General features: G+C 38.3%; 1 non-coding gene across 1 annotated transcript; it reads left to right on the plus strand.

Annotated features, from left to right (window-relative positions):
* Window positions 1–11,422: 11,422 nt before the first annotated feature.
* Window positions 11,423–11,529, plus strand: LOC141669920 (small nucleolar RNA R71). Its single transcript, XR_012554169.1, has one exon. It is a non-coding gene; the product is annotated as a small nucleolar RNA R71 (small nucleolar RNA).
* The last annotated feature ends 331 nt before the right edge of the window (window positions 11,530–11,860 follow it).

Here is an 11,860-nt window from a genome sequence, read left to right on the forward strand (position 1 = left end):
CTTGGAGGCAGATTAGTTTCTTGGTTTAGCAAGAAACAAAAGTCAATTTCCACATCAACTGCAGAAGCAGAGTACATTGCTGCAGGAAGCTGTTGTGCACAGATTCTTTGGATGAAGAATCAGTTACTGGATTATAGGTTAACATATTTCAAAATCCCTATTTACTGTGATAATCAAAGTGCTATTGCTATGACAGGTAATCCAGTTCAACACTCAATGACAAAGCACATCAGCATCAGGTACCACTTCATAAGGGAACATGTGGATGAAGGTACAGTGGAATTACACTTTGTTCCAACAGATCAACAACTAGTAGATATCTTCACAAAACCATTGTGTGAAGCTACTTTTACAAGATTGGTAAATGAACTTGGAATGGTTTCAAGTTCTTTCTCTAAATCTGCTTAGTTTTGTTCTGATACATCAGACTTTATGATCAGTATTTACAGAAATTACTCTCTTTGTGTATTCTGTGCTTAATTGAAAACTTGCTTAAGTACTGACTGTTGTCTGATATAACTTTCTAAACTCTGATAGTGATATGTCTGTTTATGTAACTATTCAATCCTATGAGGATACATGTGCTAGATGCTGACCTTGTAGTCTTTAATAAACTAGGGATCCCATGTTAGAAGTAATTATTTTTGTGGAAATCTATTGACACAAGCAAATTCTGATATTGAGCTTAGTTGAGTTTACTTTGTCTATCTTATTACTAAGTCACAAACTAGAATAATGCTTCTCATCTGTTAAGTTCTGATGCTAGTAAATCTGTTGAATGTCCTAAGTGCTGATAAACCTCTCTTATCAAAAGAAAAAGAAAAGAATCAAGGATTAAAATCAAGTACTCCTTTGAGATCTAGAGTAAAAATGTGGAAGGAACAACCCAAGTGCATTGCTGGTATTAAGTAAATATGCATCAGAAAAGAAAAATATTTTCTTGGTGACTTTTCACACTCTATGGTTATTGGAGAAATACTCTGATAATAGCATAAATTCTGATAAGCAGTCGTGACTCACTTACACTGAGAAGCCACTGTAAAATGGAATTTAAAAAGATGCACAAAATTAGCACAAAATAGTTGAGGTGGACTCAAGCATGAACTCATTCAATAGTAGGTTTCAGAATAATGACAGATTTTTAGTAAAGTTTTAGTTATGCCTTATTTCTAAGATGTACTGAAGTGAATCAGACTTTACTCTTTGTCTGATATTTAGCTTAATGCACACACTAAACACTCCATATGAATGATGAAAATTACTGTGGTGATCTATGTTATTTTAGATGAACAGTTTATGTGTCACATTGCATAAATTCTGAGGACAAGTTCTGATTGCACGTTCTGATGATTTAGTTCTGAAGAATCTATATCAGAATTTGTGTGAGGACTTACTAAGATAGGCATTCATTTTTTGAGTTAAGAAATCATGTTCTGATAACTGTTAAGTTCTGATATAAGTCTAAGTTCTGATATTAAAATCTGATCCTTTACTTGACTTATTTGTGGATAAAATCTAAAAACAGTCTCATTTTAAATTAGAATATGTTTGGGTAGAATATTAACAGTCCATATCATTAGGGATAGTGGTTCATGTACATGTACAGTAATGTTTACTTGTTACTTGTGCGCATTAAACCCTGATTTACACTTCCAATGACTGTTTTTCGTCTTCCCAGTCTAGGGAGACGAGGTAGAATTAACTCTACCTGTTAGCATTAAATTTCCTTGCGTCTTCTGGCATTCTTTTGCCTATATAAACAACTACTTCACATCAGCCTTCACATTAACTCTTTTATCACAAACTCACCTTCATTCTCTTTATATCAAAAACACCATGGTCAATTACAACATGTTTTTGAACTATGAAACATTCAACATGGAGCTAAGCTGTGAAGCCTGACAGCAGGTTTGACACGTCACTGCCATTCCTGATGATATATAGACTCAGTTCCCCAGGAGGTACTCACCCACCTCCTGTTCTTCTACATGGATTACCATCGCCATCTGGAGCGATTGGAGGAGGAAAGGCTGGAAGCTCTCCGCCAGCAAGAGCGAATCAACAGACTCGTTATTCTATTTGTCGAGAGTAGGAAGAAGAAATGATTTATTTTCTTCTTCCTGTTTTTCTTCATCGTCAGCCTTGCCCTGCTTCCTGAGCTAGGACAAAGGCTGTTGATGTTAGGTTTAGCAGCTTAGGACAATCTTGTAAAAGTTCTGATGTAATTTAAATTTCATGACTGTATTCTCTTAATATATTAATGAAATTTATTTTTTTTTGCAAGTTCTTGTCTCTGAGATGTTCTGTAATGCATTGATAAATTCTAATGACCATTTCATATTTTGATTTAAATTAAGTTCTGATTTTACATTATCAGTACTTGTTTACTTGATTTATTTTGGTCATTCTCACTCGAATTTTTTTCAGAATATTGGTGTTGTAGTTTAAATTTTGAATTAAAACTGAGTTACCTTGATTAATGGAATTACTGGGTAAGTGGAACGGTTTTTCCTTGAAAAACTGCAAGTGGGTAAGTAATGATTACTGTTTTCCCGTGCCCATTAACTATTCATTATTACTGCATGTCTGACAGGTGTCCAATGGTTACATTTTTTTTCAAAGTATAAGTAAGACAGAGAGAGGATTTTCTAATCTTTTATTCACTTTTATACTTTATCTCTCTATTTGCTTTTACTCTCTTTCTTCTCCTGATGTTGGTTTTTCATATAGACATTTTATCAAACACCTAACAGGCACTCTTAAATCTCGATTATTTTCATGGCACCTAAGGATTTGATCATTGATGGAGCGAAATTTGTTTCAAATAACTATGTTGTAATTCTTGATAATGCTGAAGCTCCGTTGAGTTGCATTTTATGCAAGATCTTCTTGCACACAGTGAAATTGGGTATACATTGACCCAACCTTCAACCTTTTCGAGCCAACAAGTTCTGACATTTTGGAGGACTGGAAACTTTGATAATGGTGGTCCAAATGGTACTCCTAGTATTGTTTTCGAAGTGGATGATTCTACATATGGGGTAACTCCTGGTACAATTCGCAAAGCCCTACATCTACCAGAAGGATGTACTTTTTCAAACCCGGAGGAATCAGCTCTTAAAGAGTTCATGGCTAGCTTGGGGTATGAGCAGAGTTTGGCAAAGCTTGGGCAGTTGAAACGGGCTCATATCAGAAAGGAATGGAGCTTCTTCTTTGACTGCATCACTAAAGCTTTTGGGAATAAGTGTTCAAACTTTGATGCTATCCCTATAATGAGTCAGCACATCGGGTATGCTATCATTAACCAAACTCATTTTGATTTTGCAAATGCTGTGATAGGTTTTATTGGGGATAGGATGACAAAAGATAGGATTGTTGTCTACTTTGCTAAATTTTGTCAGCTTATTTATAACTATTGTTGTGCTGATGAACCCCAACCTACCACTGACTTAACTCCTTCTTTCAAAATTGCAAAATGAGCCTTTAATGATTTGGTAAATGCTGATGTTAAGAAAAAGGTGGTTAGCCCTTAACAGATTCCTCAATCTGTAAAACAGATCGTAGTAAATGCTGATCCTGACACCTACAGATCTGTTTATCCTGATGTCCAACCAACCACCACATCTCAAACACCACAACAACCATCAGAACATACCACCCATACTACTCAACCTACCCTCAGGTCATATCTCAAATCATATCTCTCCACTTCACAGACATCTCAACCTTCATCCTCAGCACCTACTGTAAAGCCTTCATCTTCCAAGCCTAAGAGGACAAAGACTGTTCCTCAAACACCTCAGAAGAGAAGGAGGATTGTTTTGAGAGATGAATCTGATAGTGAGGAACAGGTTCCTACATCAGAACCTGTTGATAAAGAAGCTGAGAAAATTCATTCTCAGAAGGATTCTGCAATTGGGGGATCTAAGCTTCTTAAAAGGCTTAGAAGAATGACTGTTGATGAAACTCCCAAGGAATTCATACCTTCAAAGAGATACAAAAAACAGAGGGCAAAAAGGCCAGTTTCAGATGATGAGGAAGCAGCAGCTAAGGAAGGCGATCAGGATTCTCTGATCTCACAAGAACAAGAATCTGCTAAAGCCACTGCTTCTCCATTAACTCCAACTAAGGAAGCTGCTACTGAAAAGGCCAACACATCATCTGTGTCTCCTAAGAGTGTATCTCCTGTTGATTCAGGCACAAGTGCTGATATTAATATCCAGAACTTGGTTGTGCCTGAAGTACTTTACTTAGAAGCTCCAACAGCAACAAATCCATCAACAACACCTGTTACTGATGCTGCTCAAACTCCAGAACTATCTATTACACCTTCTCTGCATCTAGACGATGATGATCAGACTAAAGGTGAGCATCAAGATATAGCTGTTGATCAGAACTTGGAACCAGATCAGCAATTAGAGGATGATCATGAAGCCTCCATTGCTACTCATACTGTTGTTTTATCAGAAGATACTGATTCTATAAGTTCTGATGCTGTAAATGCTGGAGATACTGGTGATGCTGCTCCAAATGCAGATGCTGATGAAGCAGGTCCTTCAGGACATGCTCCTCAACAAACTGTTCTTAAATCTGAATTAATTAAGAAGTTTGTTACCAGAGAAGCACCAGTGCCTTGGAGTGAAACTCCTGCAGGACAGGAGTGGACTAAGGAATGGAACTTAGTTACCTATGCTCCAACTGCACAACATCTGGCTGAGCACTTGACAAAAGCTGATGAAATGTTAAATACTGATGATTTCAAAACATAACTTAGAGTCACTGCATTGAGTACTAAACATCTACAAGGTCTCCATTCAACTACTCATGAAGAGTTACATCACTTACGGGAAGAATTAATGAAGCAAGAACAAGTTCAGAAGATTGACAAAAAAAATTCTTCCAACCTACCTTTGACAGAGTTGCTTATATTGAGAAGACTCAAGAGTCACAAAAAGCTCAGATTGATGATATTCTGAAAAATCAAGCTTCTCGGCAATCTCAACTTAATGAAATCCAAGCCTCAGTGGAATTGCTTGTCTCTCTTCTCTTACCTGCTGATGCCAAAAAGGGGGAGAAAGTAATTAAGTCCAAATGCAAAACTGATAAGACACTGAAGGGGAAGGATGATGAAAAGGATGATCAAGGAAACCCTGTATGGGTAGAGGTCTCTCATCAAGAAAAGCTGAAATCACAAGTCACAGGACAAGTTCTGATACTGGAAAAAGAATTAGTTCTGCTACTGGTAAAAGGATAAGTTCTGATGAACTTTTAGATCTTGATGAAGAAATGTCAAGATAGTTATTTCTTCAGGAAAATCCAGTAATGGATTTGGAGAGTTTAATGGAAGAAGAAGCCAGACTTAAATCAGAAAAAGTCAAGTCTAAATCTGAAGCTTCTGGTAAAAAGACACTTCCAAAACTCAAAGGCATTGTGATAAAAGAAAGGACAAATACTGAAGCAACAATGGCTAAATCACAACCGCGGATAGATCCAAGATCCAAGGGTAAAGAAAAAGTTGGTGAACCTATCAAGGTTTATGTGCCTCCTGTGAATGAAGAAATTACTGATGAAAAGGATGATCTTGCTCTGACTTCAAGAAAAGTTTTTAAGACAACCTCTGACATGGCTCAAGTTGTTCAGAGTCAAGAGACAGTAAGTTCTGATATTTTGAAGAAGCAAGTAACCTCTGACATAGCTCAAGTTAACTTGATATCAGAAGATAAATCAAAGAAACTCCTATCAGGATTTACTAAAGCAAAACAGACTCAACCTTTGAAGACTGCTGCAACTGGTTTTGAAGCAAGAGTGCTTACTGGAAAGGAAGTAAGAGATAAAACTGGATTGGGAAGTGCTGATGAAAGAAGAATACAGAACACTACCAATGATCCAACTTCCTTGAGTGAACCAGGTATTGGAGCAACTCCTGAGAGATTGAATCAACTGGAATCTGTACAAATGGTTTACCATAGCTACTTGAAAGAACACATCTTGTTGTACTTCATGACAGATGGTAGGGTTTATCATATAAGGCAAAATGCCATTCCATTGAAGTATTTTGAAGAACTGGAGCATGTATTATTCTTACTTCAAGTGAATGACAGATTAACAGAATGTGCTGCAAACTATTTGAAGGATCAGATTCAGAGACAGAAAAGGCTTTATTCTGTTAAGTCTGACAACACATATCTTCCAAAGTACAGAGATCACAAGGGTGATATAGTTGAAATGAAGCCCAACACTGCTAAGATTATAACTACCTTTCTGGGTTACAGGGCTGTGGAATTCAATCTTGAGTCTGATAAGGCATATTTGATCAGACTGGATCAGGATATAAGAAAAGCTAAGATTAGTGATCTCAGGGCTGCAATCTTTCAAATTGGTGAAGATACTGCAGAAGTTAAAGATGCTAAAAGGAGGATGATTGATGAACTCAGATATGCTGAGAGATGTTTGTTGAAGAACTATCTTAGAACAACTCCTGACATCAGAGAGATCAGAAGATGAAGCCAAGTCAAGATCTACAACTGCTTAAATTCTGATATTTGTACAGACTGAAGTTGTTATAAGAAGTTAAAGATTGGTAAAGCTTTAAGGACTGTAAGTTGTAGTTATCTAGTCTAATTCTCATGTATTTGTACTTAATGTTTTTGACATCATCAAATATTTGTTAAACTTGTATATTATGCTAATTTACAAGTTGGGGGAGATTGTTAGATATATTTGATAATGTCATGGCTAATATGATTTATGTTTAGTGTTAGGGCGAAAACACGCGCTAGTATTCACGCAAGTATACGCGTTCGCAAGTAGTATAAGATATAAATCAGATTCGTTCCCACAGAGACTGGTTTAGGTTAAGTTCAATTTATGCACCTATGCAACAATGTATGGTTATCGCTCAATGCTAAGACAATTAACAAATTGGGTTTTTATTAAACTAAGAGATTATACTAAATAACATTAACTAAGAGAATTGAGGTTGAATTAATATATATGACAAACATGAGATCCTAACTTCATTAAATACTTCATTCAATAACCTTATTGTTCTTAACCTTAGCATGTGATGGTGAGGACACTAATCAGATAACGCGAAACTGATAAACGCCAACTTTCGTTGCACGAGTACCATTCTACCAAACATCCATAAAAGAGATAGAAGCTGAATAGGCACCAATTATATTGAGACCCTATATGTCTATAGAATTTGACAACATAATGGTTTAAGCACAAGTTATCTATCTTGATTACATAGGGCAAGTAAAACGGTTAGAGTTACCTACGAATCATGTATACACATACATGAACCTATGCTAGCATGGCAAGTTCTAAACCTCTATATTCACTATCGCTTCAATAGAGATTAACACGCTATCTTATATGTTAGCTACGCACATAAGACAAATAAGCACAACCAATACTAGGATATCAATCAATCACCACACACCAAGATATCGAAACAATTAATTATTGAAATCCATAAGTAAATCCGCTAAAATCCCATGACAACGATTAGCCCATAATCGAATTCATCGTCACCATGGGTTCCACTGAAAGCATGGTATAAACAAGGTCTTAATAAACTAAATAATAATCAAAGTACGAATAAACGAGATCTAGGTTCAACAAGAACGAAAACGAGCATCCAAAGTTACAACTAATTCAAAGAATCACAAGTTGAAAACAAGATCTTCTTTTTCAGAGTTGTTTTGTGCTTCTAGGTCTTCTCCTTGGTATCCCCTTCGCTTCTTGCGTAAAACACAATCTTCTTCTTCTTAATCCCCCTGTGAAAACGTCTCAAATCTACTTATATAATAGTCCCATAAAACTCAGATTACATAGAAGTTGGAAGCCAAACAGAAGTAGAAGTCTAAAATAATTCAGCAAAATTCCCGACCCTGCGCGGCCGCTCAGCATAGCTGCGCGGGCGCGCAGGCCTCCATTGGAAAAAATCCAAGTTTGCTCTGTTTCTTTGCCGTAATCTGCCCGTTCCTTTCCTCTCGCAATGGTGAACACATGCCAAGGCTTATTCTTGATGATTCCTCCCCCGAAATGCAACTAATACCCTGAAATACATGAACACTAGAAAAATGCATCAAATGCACAAAATACTTGATTTCAAGACACCAATTTAAGCCATTTTAAGACGTTCTAAGTGGCATAAAATGCCACTTATCACACCCCCAAACTTAAATCGATGCTTGCCCTCAAGCGTCACAGACTCAAAAACAAATAAAAATATGAATGAATACAATCTATATGAAAATGCAGCGATCCCCCTTACTACAATTAATCAACCAAATTGCCATATCTCAACGAATGCAGTTAGACAACTAAAGATCAATAAACTCATGCAAACGGACATACAGCCAGAAACGTGGTGTGTGCAAATGCTTAACAGATATGCTTCGGAACTAGACCAATTACTATGACTAGACTATCCTCAAGGCAATCCTACGATTATACAAAGAATAAAAATTCCAGGCACAAAGTGATATACAACACTACAAGAACTCTGGAGCATACTACGGAATCGTGCTTTTTATTTACAACTCAAATGCTTATTTGATCGTGCAATGAGTGAGATCCACAAAAGACTTATACAATGATATCCATGTAACGAGCGTTAGGTTAGCGGATCCCAGACTCTAAAAGCCTTAGGTCGCTAGGCACAAAGTCCCCTAAGAACTTAATAACTCGAGTACCAAAGAGCCCACTCTTGATCAATTATGCCAATTTTTTTTTTTTTAATTTCTGAGCAAGTGCGTTTCGCTCCATCTTGCTCAACCCTAGACTACTCGCAACCTACGCGAGCCGGCTACTAGCCATTTGACGCCTAGCCACAACTAGCAACAACTTCCATATTTTTTTTTCTCCAAAATTTTTCTTTTTCATGTCTTTATCACTAAGAACCTATAATCGAATTCTAAGCATAATAAGTAGATTGACCTTGAAAACAACCAAATCATAACACAATCTAGCCCTTTCGCATTCTCTAAGACTTAGTGGACTTACAATTGTTTCTAGCATGCATATCAACCTACACAACTTAATATCACTCTAATGCTATCACTACACTCACATCAATATCACAATTCAGTCGATACATCATTGCAAAAGGGATCATGGTAAATGCATGAGCTACATGACATTCATAAAAAAAAAACTATATGGCATAAATTATGCAACTATATGAACTAAACTATCATGAATATGCAACTAACTGACACACACACAATATTCCTTAACTACCACCCCCATACTTAAAATTTTCAATGTCCTCATTGAAGGCAATAATAAGGATTTCAGGCATACCTAATTAGCGAGAGATTCACCCTCGTCGGGTGGAGGATCAGGTGGCCAATCAACCTCGCCACCAGTGTCTCGAACAACAGTACCGAAAGCATGTGTCAAATCTGCAGCAAAATGACGGTGAATATCGTGCATGGCCTCCATACGCCTAGTTACTCACCTGTACTGCTCATCACCAACACCAGTCCTATCAATTATCTGCTGCACATGAGAAGAACCCTCTATAGGCACTGGAGGATCCGTTCGGCTACCCTCTACATCATCAAAGATATATCCCAACCCCTTGTCAGGGGGTGCACCTAAGAATGAATAACTCAAGTGATTTGGCAGTGGGTTGAGCTCAAGTGTAGGAGCATCTTCAATAGACGACTCGAGACGATCCTGAGAAATTTTTAGCTCTGCTAACCCAAGAGAATCGAATGGTACATCCAACTTCCTCTTCCACAGAGGTGCATTCAAAACCTGAATTTGCTCTACTTTAAAGCACTCCTCTTTAGCTGTGGGTAATTTTATTTCCTTGAACACATTGAAAGTGACCTTCTGATCATGAACCTTCATTGTAAGCTCTCCTTTTTGCACATCGATCATAGTTCGGCCTGTAGCCAAGAATGGTCTTCCCAAGATAATGGGAATCTTCTTATCTTCCTCGAAATCAAGAATTACAAAGTCAGCAGGGAAGAAGAGTTTATCCACCTTGACCAAGACATCTTCCACTATACCTCGTGGATAAGCGATGGAACGGTCAGCTAGTTGCAATGGCATGTATGTTGGTTTCGACTCAGGCAGACCAAGCTTCTTGAAGATAGATAAGGGCATCATATTGATGCTAGCTCCTAAATCACATAAACACTTGTCGAACGACAAGTTTCCGATGGTGCAAGGGATAGTGAAGCTTCCAGGATCTTTAAGCTTCGGAGGCAACTTCTGTTGCAGCACAGCACGGCATTCCTCCGTTAGAGCAACGGTCTCTAAGTCATCGAGCTTCACTTTCCGAGAGAGAATACCTTTTATAAACCTCGCATAGCTAGGCATCTGTTCAAGAGCTTCAGCGAAAGGTATGTTGATATGAAGTTTCTTGAACACCTCCAGAAACTTCTCAAACTGCTTATCCAGCTTTTTCTTCTGCAGCCTTTTAGGAAAAGGAGGTGGAGGATAGATCTGCTTCTCCCCTGTATTACCCTCAGGAGGAGTGTGTTCCACAGTAGTCTTCCTTGGTTCCACCTCTACTCCCTTCTGCACATCTTCTTCAGCCACAACTGCATTTTCTGAATCTTGAGATTTTTCAGGCTCTTTGTCTTGCTGAATTTGGGGGCTTGTGACCTTTCCAGACCTTAAGGTGATGGCGTTCACATGTTCTTCAACTTCCCTCTTTCCTGGATTGGCTTCTGTATCACTAGGAAGCGTTCCTGGTGGTCGATTCAATAAGGCATTAGTAATTTGCCCTATTTGGTTCTCCAAAGTCTTGATAGAAACAGCTTGGCTTTGGCATATAAGAGCCTGATTTTTGCACATAAGCCTCAACTCCTCTAATTCAGATTTTTCATTCGAAGATAGACCTGCATCATGAGTTTGTTGTTGAAGTTGGAGTTGTTGCTGAAAACCAAGAGAGTTGAACAGCTTATTTCCAAACGGTTGGAACGGCTGTTGCATCACATTCTGATTGTTGCTCCAGCTGAAGTTAGGATGATTCCAGTTGTCAGGATGATAAGTGTCTGGAACTGGTTGTTGCGATCTCTGAAAGTTGCTCACAAACTGAGCTGAGTCGCTAGATATAGCGCATTGCTCTGTCGCATGTGGACCTGCACACAGCTCACAAACATTAATTATCTGCTTAACACCATAGTTAGCCAGAGAATCGATCTTCATAGACAACGCCTTTAGTTGAGCAGTGATAGCTGTAGCTGTATCCACTTCAAGAACTCCTGCTACCTTGCCCTGTGGATATCTCTGGGTTGGATACTGATATTCATTAGTAGCCATCAATTCAATTAGATCATAAGCTTCCTTATAGCTCTTTGCCCATAATGTTCCGCCTGATGCTGCATCGAGCATGGGTCTGGACTGTGCTCCCAGCCCATTGTAAAAACAAGTGATGATCATCCAATCAGGAATTCCATGATGAGGACACTTCCTAAGCATCTCCTTGTAGCGCTCCCAAGCTTCACTTAGCGATTCTCCCGTTTGCTGCACAAATTGAGTAATAGCATTCCTGAGTGCAGCTGTCTTCGCCATAGGGAAGAATTTAGTAAGGAATTTCTGAGCAAGATCCTCCCAAGTAGTAATCGAACCAGCTGGTAGAGAGTGTAACCAGCTCTTAGCCTTGTCCCTCAGAGAGAATGGGAACAGTCTCAGCTTCACAGCATCTTCAGTAACACCGTTGAACTTGTAGGTGTCGCATAATTCAATGAAATCACTAATGTGTGTATTGGGATCTTCCGTTGGAGAACCCCCAAACTGGACTGAAGTCTGTACCCATTGAATTATGCCAGGCTTGATCTCAAAGGTATTAGCTGTAATAGCTGGTCGGACAATGCTAGATTGAATGTCA

This window comes from Apium graveolens, chromosome 6 (genome assembly GCF_009905375.1).
Source record: "Apium graveolens cultivar Ventura chromosome 6, ASM990537v1, whole genome shotgun sequence".
Classification (NCBI taxonomy): Eukaryota; Viridiplantae; Streptophyta; class Magnoliopsida; order Apiales; family Apiaceae; genus Apium; species Apium graveolens.